Source organism: Triticum aestivum, chromosome 3A, assembly GCF_018294505.1.
Source record: "Triticum aestivum cultivar Chinese Spring chromosome 3A, IWGSC CS RefSeq v2.1, whole genome shotgun sequence".
In the NCBI taxonomy this organism is placed as follows: Eukaryota; Viridiplantae; Streptophyta; class Magnoliopsida; order Poales; family Poaceae; genus Triticum; species Triticum aestivum.
This window is the reverse complement of record NC_057800.1, coordinates 695,961,362-695,977,267: the sequence shown is the minus strand read 5'-3', so window position 1 is coordinate 695,977,267 and position 15,906 is coordinate 695,961,362. Positions and strand designations below refer to the sequence as shown.

The 15,906-nt window shown below is 46.2% G+C and overlaps 1 pseudogene; it reads left to right on the top strand.

Annotated features, from left to right (window-relative positions):
• The first annotated feature begins 12,432 nt into the window (after positions 1–12,432).
• On the top strand, positions 12,433–13,634 carry LOC123057177 (uncharacterized; annotated as a pseudogene).
• Positions 13,635–15,906: the final 2,272 nt, after the last annotated feature.

Below are 15,906 nucleotides of genomic sequence, written 5' to 3'. Positions count from 1 at the left end.
CAGGCAATAAATTAGATTACAGTTGTCTCTATACTGTTTGCGGTGTTCACTGATATTAATTAGGGAGCAAATGGGAATATTTTCAAACTCATCATGCACATTTCTTCCAACGGTCAGAGGCTCTTAGAGCATCTCGAGCCGCGCTCCCAACACGTCCTCCAGGCGATTTTTTCACGCCGGCGCCTAGAAATGGGCCCAGTCACGTCCCAGGAGCCTGTTTTTTACCAGTTTGCGCCTAAATTGGCGCCAGCAGACCCAGGCCGAACCCAGCGCACTGGGGGGGGGGGGGGCGAGCGATTTTGGCGCGAACTAATTGCGGGCCTGCCGAGTCAGCGACACTTGCCTCGTCGTCCTCACAGCGCCTCGGTTTCCCGTGGGGAATCAATGCCAAGGCTGCCGCCGGTCAGCCTTCCATTGATTCCTCACAAGCGGCGCTTCCTCACGGGTGGCGCGGCGACACCCTCCCTCCCACCACGCGTACACATGGCGCCGGACGGCTATAAAATCGACGCCTCCCCCTCACCTCTGGCCACACCACGCCGTGTTCTGCCTCTCTCTCCCCGTGCGCAGCCGCCGCCGCCGATCCTCCCCTCTCTCCCCAAGCCCAGCCGCTCGGCCGGCGCACCTGCAGCGCCGGCATCGTCATCAACGAGGGCGGCGGGTGCGCCTCCTCCTCAGCTCCTCCCCGCTACGTCAAGCCGAAGACGGAGTCGGGGCTCGCCGCCGTGAAGACGGAGCTAGGGCTCGCCGGCGGCATGAAGGAGGAACTCGACAGCGCGTCGGTCTTGAAGTGGGCGCGCGAAGACTGGGCGCGGACGGAGCTGGAGCGCCAATGCCGCGCCTACGAGCAGTTCACCGCTCGGCGCCGTGGCTGCGACGAGGGAGGTGTCGTCGTCCTCGACGATGACGCACCGCCGCCACTGGTCCGCCAGCTGGGCGACGCTGGGCAGGGGTACAACAGGGACGACCGCGTCAAGGAGGAGAAGGACGACGAGGACGACGGCAAGGATGGCGGCGACGTCGGCGACCTCGTCGCGCTCAGCGTGTTCTTCGGCCCGTAGTTGTAGTTGCGGCCCTTTTTTAAAAGTTCTTCACTTTGCTATGTAAAAAACTATGTAGGTCACCTAAGTAATGTTCCCGAATTTTAGCCAAATCTTTGTCCCATTTGCCGAACTTTAACTGAATTCTTTTTTTTAAACCGTCTTTTGGGGGCGACACTGAGGCCGGCGGTTGGGAACCCGAGAGCCCCCATACTGATTTTTGCACCGGTTCGCCTCCAGGCGGCGATTTTACGCGCCCCCTGGGGTCCAACAGCTGGAGATGCTCTTAGCGGCATCCCTTCCGCTTACAGCCGGCGTACGCGCACAACAAAGTATCCCGCTGTGTGTAAGATGTCAAACCAACACGTTCGCTCTATCTGTAAAATAAATAACGAACCAGCATACAATCAACCACAACTAGAGAAAGGACCAGCGCGCAAGTAACCAACAATCAACGACAACTAGAGATACGATCTCTGCTGATCGATCTTGGGAACGGACTGCTGCAGACAGTCATGACGATAGCCCTGCTCCACCCAGCGCGTATGCCAACCCATGGCGGGCCTCGTCCTCGGTCGCCCGCCTCCCATAGTATCATCCGCCATGCCACCTGACCCACCTCTGTTACGTCCACCGTCTCCTCTGTTGTCACGCCCAAACTCTCCTCATCCTCCGCCGCCGCCACGCTACACAGATGCCGGGGCGCCGAGGATCCCTCTCACATCCGAGCTCCTCGCTATCCTGCGCGGCGAGCTTGAGCCCTCGCCTCACGACCACTCCTACTTCGCCCTCCATCTCCGCCTTTCCTAGCAGTAGCTCGACTCCATATCCGCTAGCCACCCCTCCGCCACGCCACCGCAATGCCAACAGTCTTCCCTGCCCCCGCCTCCGTCCTGGGCGCCCTCTCACGTGTCACCGCCCCTTCCTCCGCCCAGAGCGCATGCCAATCTGGCCATGGAGAAGGTGCGACTGCGGGTCATATCCGCGGAGGACACGCTCCACTATCGCCCGCTGGTGCTCGCCGCGCCACTCACCTTCGAGGCGCTCTAGGGCCGCTACCATTGCACCACACTGACCGCAACGCCAAGCACAACCCCGGGAGGCGCAAAGCAATCAGGCCAACTTATGGGCCCTCGGCGCCATGATAAATGGCGGCTCTGCCGGGCGTCTTCGTCGGCAATGCCTTCAACTACCGTGCCGAGCTCCTCGTCCTCGGCTCCACAACCAAACGCAGGCCAACATCGGCTATGTGCCCACGCCTGTTCGACGATGACCCTGCGGTCTTACTAAAATACAAGGACTGTCGCGACCTCATCCACGGGATGCTCGCCGACGGGCCTGTCCCGAAGAACTGGGGGGGGGGGGGGGGGGGGACCATCATCACCCGCAAATGGACTTCGCTGATGAGATCGTCCCCAAGATCGATAGCCTTTAGGGCGTCGTCCAACGCTTCAACATCGACATCCACCTGCCGTAGTTACTGGTATCTCTCGTTTTCAGCCATCCGCACGCGGACGCTGTTGTAGGAGGTCTGGCGGTACCCGGCCTAGCGTGCGCAATTCTCCATTTGGAGTTGGAGCATGGTGACAAGGAGATCGTCAGGCTGTCGTGCCTCCACACTAATGCCTTCCACATCCCGTGCATCAAAGCGTGGTTCTATCAAGAATCAAAGTGCCAAATTTATTGGCGTGAGGTGATGGATTACTTCGGCTTTAGATTCCGAGATTAGATAGCTCAAGGTGCTTGACTCATACATCTCGAATGCAAAGATATTGATAGATTACATAGCAGATGAATAAATTTCTTCCCCGCAAAAAGGAAACAAAGAATAAATTCCGATGTAATAAATATTTGGGAGGTCAGACTGGTTTTTCAGCACCCGGTTGTCTAGGCACCTGGTTATCAGCACCGTCCGGGAAGCAGCTAGCCCATAGAGATTTTCGCCAGGTCCTGTACCAGAAGTTTGATTAGCAGGCTTAGGAGAGCTACCCGTGGGAGCCTGACAATATTTAAAACGAATCTGTGCCTATACTCACATTGTTCATTCGTAGGCAGATTGCACCTTGCCTGCTACTGCATTTTTCCGTTTATTGGTGAAGGGCCAGATAAAAGGGGGTCGGGACCCCCACGTGCTACCGAACCTTTCCGTCTCATCGAGGTTGAGTGGCCAGATAAAAGAGGTTCGGGACCCCCGGGTGTTACCGCACCTTTCCGTTTCTTGCTATCTGTCTAAAGTTGCAAAGAGCAAAGTGAGCAGTCGGTAGTAGCCATACAGGAAATTTAACCACTGCTGCATTATTGATTGTGGGAAAAATTGCAGAATATATGAGCAAATATCACTTATCCCGAATTCATCTAAATAATACTAGTAATTAGTAGCCTGTAATCCTAGACAGCAAACCAGTTGCTCTTATCTACATCAGATTTATTAATTAGATGGGTAATATGGATTACTAAGAAGGGTGTCAGGAATTTAGATATCATGTTATAGCAGATAGAAGAATTCATATTTGGATCGGAGTGAGTAACTGTTTATTTTTTCTTAATGCCTAGCTTAATTCTGGATGGGTCATCAAAGTCCGGATTGCAAATCCCTCCGCTCTTCTCACTATTAGCGTCTTTGTCTGAGAATCTGTTTCAAAGCATTTGCCAGTTGAGAAAATAAAAGAATTGTTTACTACTGTATTTCTACACTTAAATGCTTTCAACCTGGTAAAGGTGATTGTAGTTTTTGAATCTATAGGAATGTGGCCAAAGATAGTTATAGGAACCAAAGTGAGTAGTGACCAGTAATGCTATGTAGTATAGTGATACATCATTTTTAGCCAACACCATTGACTTTGGGTGCAATAACAGAAGGTAGTACATACTATCTACAAATGGCAGGTCCATATTAATATTTTGAAATAACTGACAAGAGCAGCATAACTTATCTGATGCCCTGTTTTCGAGTAGAACGACTAGTCAATGAGTCGTAACTAGAACTCAGCTCAAATACCTCGACTAGTCGATCGGCATGGCACAACTCGCCAAGAGTCGCTAACAGAACGACTCGTTGACTCGTCAACTCGAAAACCTTGACCTGATGTGGATATTTATTTTAAGGAATGGTGATAAAAGCTCAGTTTCTAGTAACAAATTAGCAACTTTGGATCTCTCGCCCGCTCACCTCGCTGGGCAAGGAAAACCTTGCCAACGGATGGTAGCCAAATTGGCTTGCTCACACAAACGAGGAAAAAACTTGAAACTGCGGGTAACGTGATGAGTTGTGGGGGAACCAAACCCCTCGCTTCTTTGCTTTGCGAGGCAAGGCAAGCGCTTGCCCAGAATCCATTCGTGCAGTAACCTTTGCTAGATTTACATGTCATGCCTGATTAGGCATAGCTTTGTTTTTCTTTTACCCATTTAATTTTGCCGGTCCCTGGCAAAGACCCACTCAGAGTGAGAAGTTCAGAATTCAATGTGCACTCAATACAAAGTTCAGAATGTTGGGTAGTTGACGACAAAATTATGTACTAAGCTACATCATGGTCAACAAAAATCTTAAGATTCCTCCAAAATAGTTTTAGTTTGACTACAGCCTAGAAATTCAACAATATAGTAAGAATTCTAGTAGGAAAATATTGGTCATGATCTGACGGAAAACTCAATCAAAACACAAGATTATGAGCACACCAGGGGTTCTTAAGTAGTAGGCAACGAACGCACACTTAAGAGCGCTTAATAGTCGTGGCAACAAAGAGAATTATTTTGTTTTCTCTACTGAATAAAATAATGAAAAATAATGATGTTCATTAGATATGTTAGGCTGCATATTATGCAATCTATATAAAAGGAGTTCCATATAAAGAGCTCCATATTATTTAACGTCATCGATGGAAGGCCATGAAGGATTCATAAATGAAACTAGGATCTGTTTACATTCAGCCACCAATAACAGATATCAAGTGACAACAGCAATTAGTATTACCTAAAAGCAAATATGTAAGGGACTAGATCATTCATGCAACTACGCATTATCTATTGGATCGCTTGTTGCTTACAAAATATGTAAAGCTAACCAACATTGTTCAAAGCCACAAAAGGGCATTCACCTGAAGAGCATGTTTTGGAATGCTGCCACGGAACTAGACCATTAGGCATACGCACGCACACCCAACGACTAGTTTTTACAAAGGCATTTGTGCCACCATGTTAAATGCATGAAGAAGCAAGGACTTTCAGCAATCATCCGCCAACCAAATCTGTGAAACAGGGAATATAAGGTAAACCACCCATGAAATCTCCAGAATTGCACATAAGATGCACTTCCCAGCTATCCATATCATACGACAGATTCACCTCCTTCCAGTCAGTAACGAAAATCAAATTACGATCCGCATGAATTGCAAACATCTCATACTTAAAGGTCTTGTCATCTTCGTCATATTCCCTTCCAAGCATTTGGGGACCATCAATAGTATGCTTTAGGGTCCACACTTCACTAGCATAATCCTCAAGTACCCACACAAAGAGTTGGTAATAATAAGGAACCATATACCAAGCATGCAATTTCCCCTGAGAGTATCCAATTGAGCTATAACCAGACCTGGCTTCTTCCATTCCTTCCGGGAGAGCAATTTCCCCCACAAACATCCCCCTTTGAGTCCCCTGCAGCTATAATAGGTTCCTCGATCACCAAATGCATAAAATGCATCATGCCATTCGCAAAGTCACATTCTGCAGTAAAAGGAGGATACTCCCTGGTATCCCCCAACTCATGGTTGTTCCGAGTCCATCGCCCAGTTTCGGACGAGTATATCGCCACATCGTTGTACAACTCTACCATGGGTGTAAACACCACAAAGCGGAACGGAACGGCCGCGTAAAAAAAGGCCAGGAAGGGCTGTGCCAGTTTGACATGCACAGGTTCATCATCCTCTTCATCCTGCCATACCATAGGAGGCAACACGGTCCACTGTCCGTCATAGGATTGCACACGATATAATTGCATTCCTCGTCTTCTTGTGATTCCCAGCATTTGCAGATGAGAAGGCTGTTGCTGCATTGTTTGAGCTTAACCCTAGCGTAGCCCCCGCGAAGGAAAGGGAGCGAAGCGTCGACCAGAGAGGCGGCTCCCCTGGACAGGTTGCTGAAACGGAGACCGCCGTCTGAGTGGCGGGTGTGGAAGAACCCGTAATTCTAGGGGTTGGACTTCACAAGCCAGAAAGGGCAATAGAGCCGCGGCTGTGTGTGCCTGGATCTGGATGGGCTTTACCACTTCTTCGAAAATTTTGCCCAAAGGTTGTGTATATCAGGAAATAGGGTAATAGAGCGGGGCGGCGACTGTGTATATCGGGAAAAAGGTTTTTCTAACAAATTACCTTATATGGATGCAGATCATTATCTGTCCAATTTTTTGTAGGGTATATGTAAAAGGCATATCCAAATGTCCGCGTATACCTACTTTCATTTTAGAGACACACAAAGGCATCTCTTTCTTCACCGTTTTTCAAACTAATTTTTGTCATCTATTTTCAAGATTCAAGAATAAAACAAAGATAGATGTAGCTCGCCAAACAATTCACGGTAACTTATGCTACATATATAGTGCATCCTAGAGCGGGCCGATGGGAAGGAAATGCCAACAAGTGCACCGCCTTACCACTCAAACCATAGAAAAACGGTTACTTGGCTCAATAGTTCATCACACAAAAAAAACGCTCCAACTTCCTCGTATAATGGGGGTTGCGACTCCTCTGGTACTTTCCTAATACCGCATGACCCATAATTTGACTCCATCGCCTTCACATCTCATGTGTCTTGTCACCCGCTCGTCCCATCTAATCCCCTATTCTGACACCAAACCGCCGAGCGTCCCATTCAATAAATCTGTAATTATATGAATTTTTTAAGAATGTGTCTCACACTTTTTTAATTACATTATTCTGTGATGCTCGATTTTTTATTACATGAACATTTAAAAAATCATTGAACACTTTTTAATCACATGAGCATCTAACAAAAAATGTATTGACTACATTATTACATATGGTTAGGTATGTAGCACCTGCCAGAATGGCGCTACAACACAACGCATAGCGCCTAGCGTTGGGCCCTACCTGAAGGTTTAGTTCTGTGAAATACTTTCGCGGATAGTTTACTATATGAATTTGTGTTCCGTTTTCGTTATATTTTCCATTTTAACCAGCATATCAGTTTATGATGCCCTAGGGCAGCAAATGAAATCACACCATTTTTGGTTTGTCTCTAAACTGTATCCAGTCTTCACCGACATTTATTACAGGGAGCAAAAGGGAAAGTCTTCAAGCTAGTCATACATTTCTCTTTCAACGGTAATAGGCAGTGGGCCCACTTTCCGTTTCCATTAGGAAACCCTCAGCAGGTTTGTTCGTTTACAGCCAGTCATGTGCGTGCCTTCCTTCCTTCCTTCGCCTATAAGAAATTGCGTCCGACGATCCGCCCTGGTGCAGAGCTCATTTCGTTTCCTTAGAGAGAGAGAGAGGGGGGGGGGGGTCGCCAGGACCATAGTTTTGCCCCCGTAGCCGCACGTAGCAGAGGTCACGGAGACACACGTCTACGGCTGTGGGAGACTTCTCCTGCGTGTTTTCCACCACCGCAAGTCAACCCATCTCCCGAGCTCCCTGCGCATTCATGGCGACGTGGTTGTGTTGCAAGGGTCATCCTGGACGGCATGAGCGGGCTTTGCGGCCTGCTCGTGGCCCGTTTAGGACATGCCCGAACGGTCCAGGCCCGATAGGAAAATATGCCGGTCCGAGCCCAAAAAAAGAGACAGAAAAAAGTTCGGTCCGGTCCGGTCTTTAACTAGGCCGACCGAGCGGACCGATGGCGCAAGGCCCATCACCTGTCCAATAGATCGAGGCACCGAGCCCCTGAGCCGAGCAACCCCCTCCCCTCATTCCATTCCCCCTCCCCGCTCGATTCCTTCTGGCTCTCCTCACAAACAGAGGCAGCACCTCCTCCTCTCTTCTATCCCTAACCCTGACCCTAAGGCGACGACGCCGTTGCCCGCGGCCTCTCCCTTCATCGACGGCGCCATCTCATCCGAGTCCGAGCTGGAGGAGCACGTGTACGTCGGGGAGGCAGCAAGGCCAGCACGCCGTCGGTCCGTCCTTCCCTGGTTCCTCACCGAGCGCCATGAAGAGGAAGAGGTAATCTGTCTCTAACCTGTAACCCTCGCCGAACTGAGATGATTCAGTAGATAATTATGTTTATTTGCACTAGTACTAGATGATTTTCTATGCTACAAAAGGAAGAAGATGAATTATTTGCACTTGATTGATGCACTGACTGCAGATATTATGTGCTATTTTTTGTAGATAACGGTGAAGGAGAAGGGGAATGAGAAGGGAAAGGGTGCCGGTAAGCAGAATGTGAAGGCGAAGGCAAAGGAGAAGATCGTGAATTACCTAATTAGGCAAGATTCGGCGCTGCCTCCGCCGGTTCTGAGGAATAAGAGGAAGCCTAAGGTGCAGAATGGGAAGGCGAAAGACTTTCCCAATGCCCCAACGGGAGAGTTGATTTGTAGGTTAAAAAAACACCCTCCACCTCCTCCGCGCCTCCCCGACCGCACTGGTGCCGGCGTGCGTGCCGCGGAAGCCGCTGCCGCTGGCTCCGCAACCTGCTCCGAGCTGCCTCATGCATCTACTATTGTATGATTGCTTACTTGATGCTTGATGTAGCCATATTTCCATATAACCATATAGGTGTTGTTTTCTTATTTGTGCCCTCATGTGTGTTAGGTGGTAGATGACGAGGAGAAGGAGGACGACGAGGACGAGGATGAGGACGTGGACATGAATGAGGACAAGGACAAGGACGATGAGGAATATGAGGAGCAAAATCTTTTTATAGTCCCGCCACAAGTGAGTTCTGATATGTCGGATGATGATACATCAGAAGGGTATAAGGAATCAGCTGATGAACTAGAAGGTGACACTATGTCCGAGGAATCACTCGTGCATGTTGTCTCTAGTGAGGAGGAGGCAAGAGAAAGGAAAAAGAACAAGAACAAGAGGCCAAGAGCCAATGCACCTGTTAGGATGTCATCGGATATTTGGGCCCATTTTCACAAGGTCAAAGAGCCAGGAGCATCCCGGAGAGATGGTGTTGAAGGCTGCTTGTAATTATTGTCCCAAAAAGAGGTATGCGTATACGCAAGGTGGCAGCACCTCAACTATTGGAAGGCATATTTTCAAATGTGAAGGTTTAAGGGGCAAGATGGCTAGGAATGCCATCCAAACAACTCTTGAACTGCACAAAATCAATGGTCCAACAAGTGGCCCAACAATGCACCCCTCAATTCAGTAGAACCAAAAGGAATCGTCAAGGATCTTATTGCTAAGATGATATGTGTGCATGAGTATTCATTTAGAATGGTTGGACATGAGTGGTTCAACATTCTAATGAAGTGCATGAATCCAAATTATAAACCCATTGAAAGGAAGGCAATACGAGCCGAGTGCATGAGGGTTTACAAGAACGTAAAAGAGGTGCTTAAATCTCTCATAAAGGGTGTGAACTCCATATGTCTAACTACAGATTTGTGCACAAGCAACCAAACCTTATCTTACATGCGTGTGGTTGCACACTATATAGATGGGAATTGGAACTTACAAACCCGTGTGCTTGCTTTCATGGAGTTGGATCCTCCTCACTCTGGAAATGTCATTGCGGATGCTCTCTATGCATGTTGACAGAAAGAATATTGAGAACAAAATTATGTCTATCACACTTGACAACCCTTCAAACAATGATGGTACGATCGATGCTTTGAAGGCCAAGTTCTTGTTTCAGAGAGGTATGCTTGTATGCCTTCTGTTTTTACACATATGCTTGATGTTTTTGCTCATATGCTTGTTGCTATGCTCATATAGAAGCTCTCTGTGCTCATATGTTTGATGTTTGTGCTCATATGCTTGCTGTTTTTGCTCACATGCTATTATTTTTTGCTCATATGATTGTTGCTATGCTCATATATAAGCTCTTTGTGCTCATATGTTTGATGTTTGTGCCCATATGCTTGCTAGTTTTGCTCACATGCTTGCTGCTTTTGCTAATATAAAATTTGTCTTTTCTAGGTAAGGACTTCGAAGGCCAATATTTTCATATTCGTTGTTGTGCACACATCCTCAACTTGGTCGTGCAAGATGGGACAGAGATCTTAGATAATTTGATAAACAGCTTAAGAGAGATGGTGAAGTACTTCAATAGGTCACCTTCTCGTCTCCATGCTTTTGTTGCCACTTGCAAAAGCTTGGGTGTCAAAGTTGGTAATCATTTACACCTGGATTGTAAAACAAGGTGGAGTTCAACCTATAAGATGATTAGCACTGTCTGTGGATATAAGGAAGCCTTGACCTCTCATGTTGGTTCCAATGCCAACTATGCTTGGGCGCCGACAAATTTAGAGTGGGACATGTATGAGCTTATCTCTCCATTAATTGAGAGTTTGGCTGAGGTGACAAAAGCATTTTCAAGAAGTTTATATCCCACTTCGAACATCTTCCACCAATACATTGTTGGCGTCAAGCTTGCAATCAAACATGCAATGACTAGTGATAGTGACCACTACAAGGAAATGGGTGAAGCATTGTTGGAGAAGTTTGACAGATATTGGGAAGAAAAGAACAATGCCATGGTGATCGCAACCATCTTTAATCCACGGTACATATGCTTGCTGTTTTTACTCCAATGATTGCTATTTTTTACTTATATGGTTGTTGTTTTTACTCCAACGGTTGATGTTTTTTACTAATATGCTTTTTGTTTTTACTTTTATGCTTTCTAATTCACCCCAATGCTATCATCTTTGATCCTAGGTACAAGATGAGTTACATAGAGTGGGCCTTTGGAGAACTATATGGAGAAGGAAGTGCGAGGTTTAGGACTGAGATAAAAATCGTGGAGAAAGAGTTGGCGGCCTTGTATGAAAAATGTGTTGCTCAAGATAAGCAAGCTGGAAATGGAGAAAGTTCATCTTCCTTTGCAAACATTCCTAGTATCCCAGTTCAAGCTGGGTACGAGTCCTTCTTATCGTCCCGTTCAACAAGAATATCAAAGAGTGAGTTGAGGAACTACTTAGAGGATGAGGTTGCCCATCGCAACAAGGCTCTTGATCTTCTTGGTTGGTGGAAAGACAATGCTCCTAGGTAGCCAATTATGGCCAAGATAGCCAGGAGGTTCCTTACTATCACGGCTACCTCCGTGTCTTCGGAATCTACCTTCAGCATGACCGGATTTTAGGTATGTCAACTCGTACTATTGAACTTTGGATATAAACTTGTCAACTTCTCATCCTCAAACTAGTTTGTCAACTTGTGTTGTATTAGATGACTACAGGAGTTCGTTAAAACCGGTTATGGTGGAGGCATTAGTTTGTGGTGCAAGTTATATCAAGGGTGCTCACGTTGACTTGAATCTGGTGGTATGTTTGCCATCTTTTCCTTACCTTTTCTTTCTTTTTTTTGGTCTTGTTGTATGTGATGTGAGCATTTGTTTAACTTCCACACTTGTAGCCGAGGGATGAGAATGAAGAGGATGATGTTGAGAACATCAAGTTACCAATTTTGGTGGAGGAGATCAACGATTGGTAACTATTCTTCCTACATGTTACACTTGTCATACGATACCAAATATTATTTATGTGAATGTTGCTTACCTTACTTGTAGATGTTCATCATGTGGATGTTGATCTTGCTATTCTGGAGATGGATGTCAAAGTGGTATTTCTCATGTGAAGGATACTTTTGAATTTGTGTTATGTTGGAATTTGTCAAATCATGAACTATGAATTATTATTGCAAGTTTCGAGATGAACCTCTCATTTGTGTTATGTTGAACTTGTCAATTGACATGAACTCGAAATTGTCATTGCAAGTTTGTAATCGTGTGGTTCAATGATGATAAGACCTTATGTTTGTGGATGTGATTTTTTGTGCTATTGTTCTTCTCAGAATCAATTGTTCTGATGTCCAAAATACAAATAAAACGTTGTCCAAATTTAGTTGTGCCATACTAGTCATTATACAGAAACAGAGCACTCACTAAATTTGGACAACCTAAATTGTGGCCAAAAAGCGCAACAGGGCACTCCCAGGAGAAGCTACCGGCTAAATAATGGCCAAAACGCTTAATATAGCACTCCCAGGGATAGCTACAGTCTAAATACAACAAAACAGTCTAAACAGAGTCCCAACCATCGGTCCCATTCGGTCCATTCGAGCTGACTGAGCTTTGCTCCTCTCGGTCCGGTCCTCGAAAATAGGCTTGCTGGCCACCTCGGTCCGGTCCGGACCGAACCGGCCGCGGCCGGTCCAAAGGTTGGCGCGGTCAAAGCCCGGACCGGACCGGACCGCGTCCACCCTGATCCATGCTTCCGGGCGACCTTGTCCGCCGCATCGTTGACTCCTTCCTCGACGACAACGACCTCGACTGGTACATGGAGTACCGCACTGTCTGCACTGGCTGGCGCGCCGCCACCGACGATCCAAGGAGCGACGCCTCCAACCCCCGCTTTCACCTGAGCCGGTGGATCGTCCTCGACGAGGTCTTCCAGAGCCAAGGGAATCTGCTCCTGTTGAACACCGACACTGTCGCTTCCTCCACAAGAATCTTCCGCAGCTCGGCGCTTACCACGTCGCGGCTACCACTCTCAACGGCTACTTCATTCTGGCGGAAAAGACCGCTCCTCACGTCGCTCGTGTCCTCAACCCTATTACTGGCGTCGTGATCCGTTTCGCGTCGCTCGTGCCCCCCGATGTGGGGAATCGCTGATGTCCTTTTCCCCCACGGCTCTTCGCTCTGACTCACCGTGTTCTCCGACTCATCTCGCAAGGCTTACTCGGAAGCTCCTCACAGTGAAAGTTTCGTCAGATACAACCATAAGCAGCCAGCAGCTTACGATTTCTTCCGAAAGGCGGTCGTGGGTGATGTCTACGCAAGCTTTTCTAAAGCATCCATAGTTCGTGAGATGATTATTTGCTTAGGAAAATTTCTTCCGGTTAATCTTTCTCCTGTGACCGAGGTTTTCTCCCTTGATCTTACTGGACATGGGTACGGCATGCGGTGTTTCCTAGTGGATTTGCATGGGCATCTGTGACCGAGGTTTTCTCCCTTGATCTTTCTGGACATGGGTACGGCATGCGGTGTTTCCTAGTGGATTTGCATGGGCATATATGTATCATCATGAAGATCTTGAATCCACAGGGAGTCTTGGCTCTCTTTGCTTTCCAATTTGACACCGAGATAGGTAACCTCGAGTGTCTGAAGACCACAAACAGATATGCAATCTTCATCGGTGACCACAGGTGCTTCTCCGTCAATGTTGATGAGTTCCCAGGAACTGAGCCAGACTGTGTGTACTACACTCAACATTTGGGTTCATCCGCTCATATCTGCAAGTGCAACATCAAGGATAACAAAGTAGAGAGGATCTCTGAAGCCGCAGATTTCGTGAAGCAGGACAAGAAATTTGTCCTGGTCGCTGACCGTCCTTACACCATGATCCACCTTCTCACCAGCTACACCATCAACAACCCGGATTCTCAACTGGCCTTGCAACAGATTCCATAAGGCGTCGACAGATCTTCGTTTAATTCCTAAGGACAGTGATTTCAGTCCGACAAGAAGGCTATGCATTTGCTAAGTAATTCTTCTTGTTTCCCGTCTAGTCTTTCGTTTAGTTATTATGGTTATTATGCCTTGCCTGGTTAAGAGTAAGAAACAGGTAGATTCTATGTTAGATCACCTTTAGTGGAACTGCAATTTGATGTCTTAATTGGTACTATTTGGTATCAACCTAATGCGGCATCTGTTACATATCGTGCTTGATGGATACTATGTTATTTAGATATGTCCACTTGTTCTTCTCTTGTATTACTACTTCCTAGCGAATGCAATGTGGTGCTTAATTTCTAGCAGTAGTAAATGTTGGCCTTGTCAACTTCTGGATTTTGCTAGCCTGTCTAGGGAGGACCTTTTTGGCTCTTGAGTAATACAAATCCCTTTTACCCCCGCAAAAAAAACTTCTGGATTTTGCTCCTGCAATGGAACCATCTTTACAATGTCATGTCCTGTACAAGACATGGTGCTATATTTGCTTACTGACGGTTTGTCGAGCTGCTGTACAATGTGTCCTGGGCATACACCAGGGTATGAAAGGAATGTTTCATCTATTTTTGTAATGCTCTGATGCGTCTATGCTTGAGTCCCTTGAACTAGTTGCATTTGTACGTAGTTTGTTCGTTGCATTTATGGGCATTACTAAAGAAACACAATCTGCAGCATGAATGTTGTTAAAGAACTAAACTAAAGATGTTCCCTGCTTATAAATATTTGTCACGCAGTTGGCCGTTGCTGTTTCTACAAGGGTATTGTAGATTCTGTATCTTTTTTGTACTACATTTACAAAGATTTTATCCTGTTTAGACAATGTGTGTGTCCACCTGATCACCGAACCAGAGAAGTAGACTATCAGGAGCTCAAAATGTCCTTGTACTGCTGCAACAGTAAGCAGAGAACAGATGTTGGAAGTAGCATAGGCTAGTGGATGAACTACTGAAACATCAGTTCTAACCATACCTTGTATGATTTCTTCTTCATCTAGAACTGCAACGCCATCGGTTTGTTGTCGGAGAACAATGTGTTTAGGCGTTTCTTAATTGTAGCTGCAGTTGATGGGCGGGCCAATCATTCAGTTTGCTTCTACTATAGATTCTATCCTCAGGCAACTGCTGGACACTTGAAGTCTGCATTTTGCCATTGAGATCATCAATGCATTCAGATAGCATATCAATTGTTTTTTTCTAATTATCAGCTTGGTAGAAGGTTAGTGGTTCAGTCTCCAAGTATACAATTTTCAACACTAAGTCAAAGCTTAACTCCAAGTGGTTGTTCAGGCTAGTGTTTTTCTTTCAGACGGGTTACATTTGGAACTCTGATTTCTTCTTCCGAAGAACTATTCTCAAAAACAAAAGGAGAAGGAGATACTAAACAAATATGGGTGCAAGTATTTACATAGTTCGTTTGGAATGGAGTATCTGCATGCATGACATTCCAAACACTACAACAAAACAAGCATATTACTGACCTGCTATTAAGCAATCTACACTGACGGGCTACCCTGCCCGTCTGATGAACAGAAAACCCACGGAGCTGTCCAGGCCCACACCACCTATGGTCTTTGGCGACTAGCTCTCCCTCCATCCTCCGCTTACGAACATGATTTAATAACTCCTGTTTCAAGCGGAGGTGGCAAATAGACTACAGAAGCAACAGTAATAAATAAGTTTCACATTATGTCTTATATGTGGAATGTAAAATATCTATCTAGAAGTACGCGATCATCTTTCAAGTTTATAAATATAATTGTATGATCCAAATATAACAATGTAATAATTATCACAATAATTGTAGCTTAGTGTATACCATTATGATGCAAGTATCAACATGCTAGATGAATGTAAAACTATGTATGGGCATTGATATGCCTAAGAAACTGGTGATATTGCCAGGAAATTCACCAAAATAAAGTTCATATACTTTGGGAACTCGACCACTGATATTATTTTTTTGCTTGTAGGAGACATATAGTACCCCGAAGGCATGTATATAGAATCTTACCAAGAAGTCATAAAATAAATACATAGAATAGCAAGTACAATTATATGTGTGCATAGCACAATACTGGAATGACCGATTGACCGTCAACCCAAGTATTTATAGCATAATGCCGCTAAAACATAAAAGAGCATGCCAACAATATTAAGTTGGCTGAGGATTTAGCTGCAATGAAGATGTTCTACTACAAGTGATATATCATAAAGACATAAACGAGAAATGATGT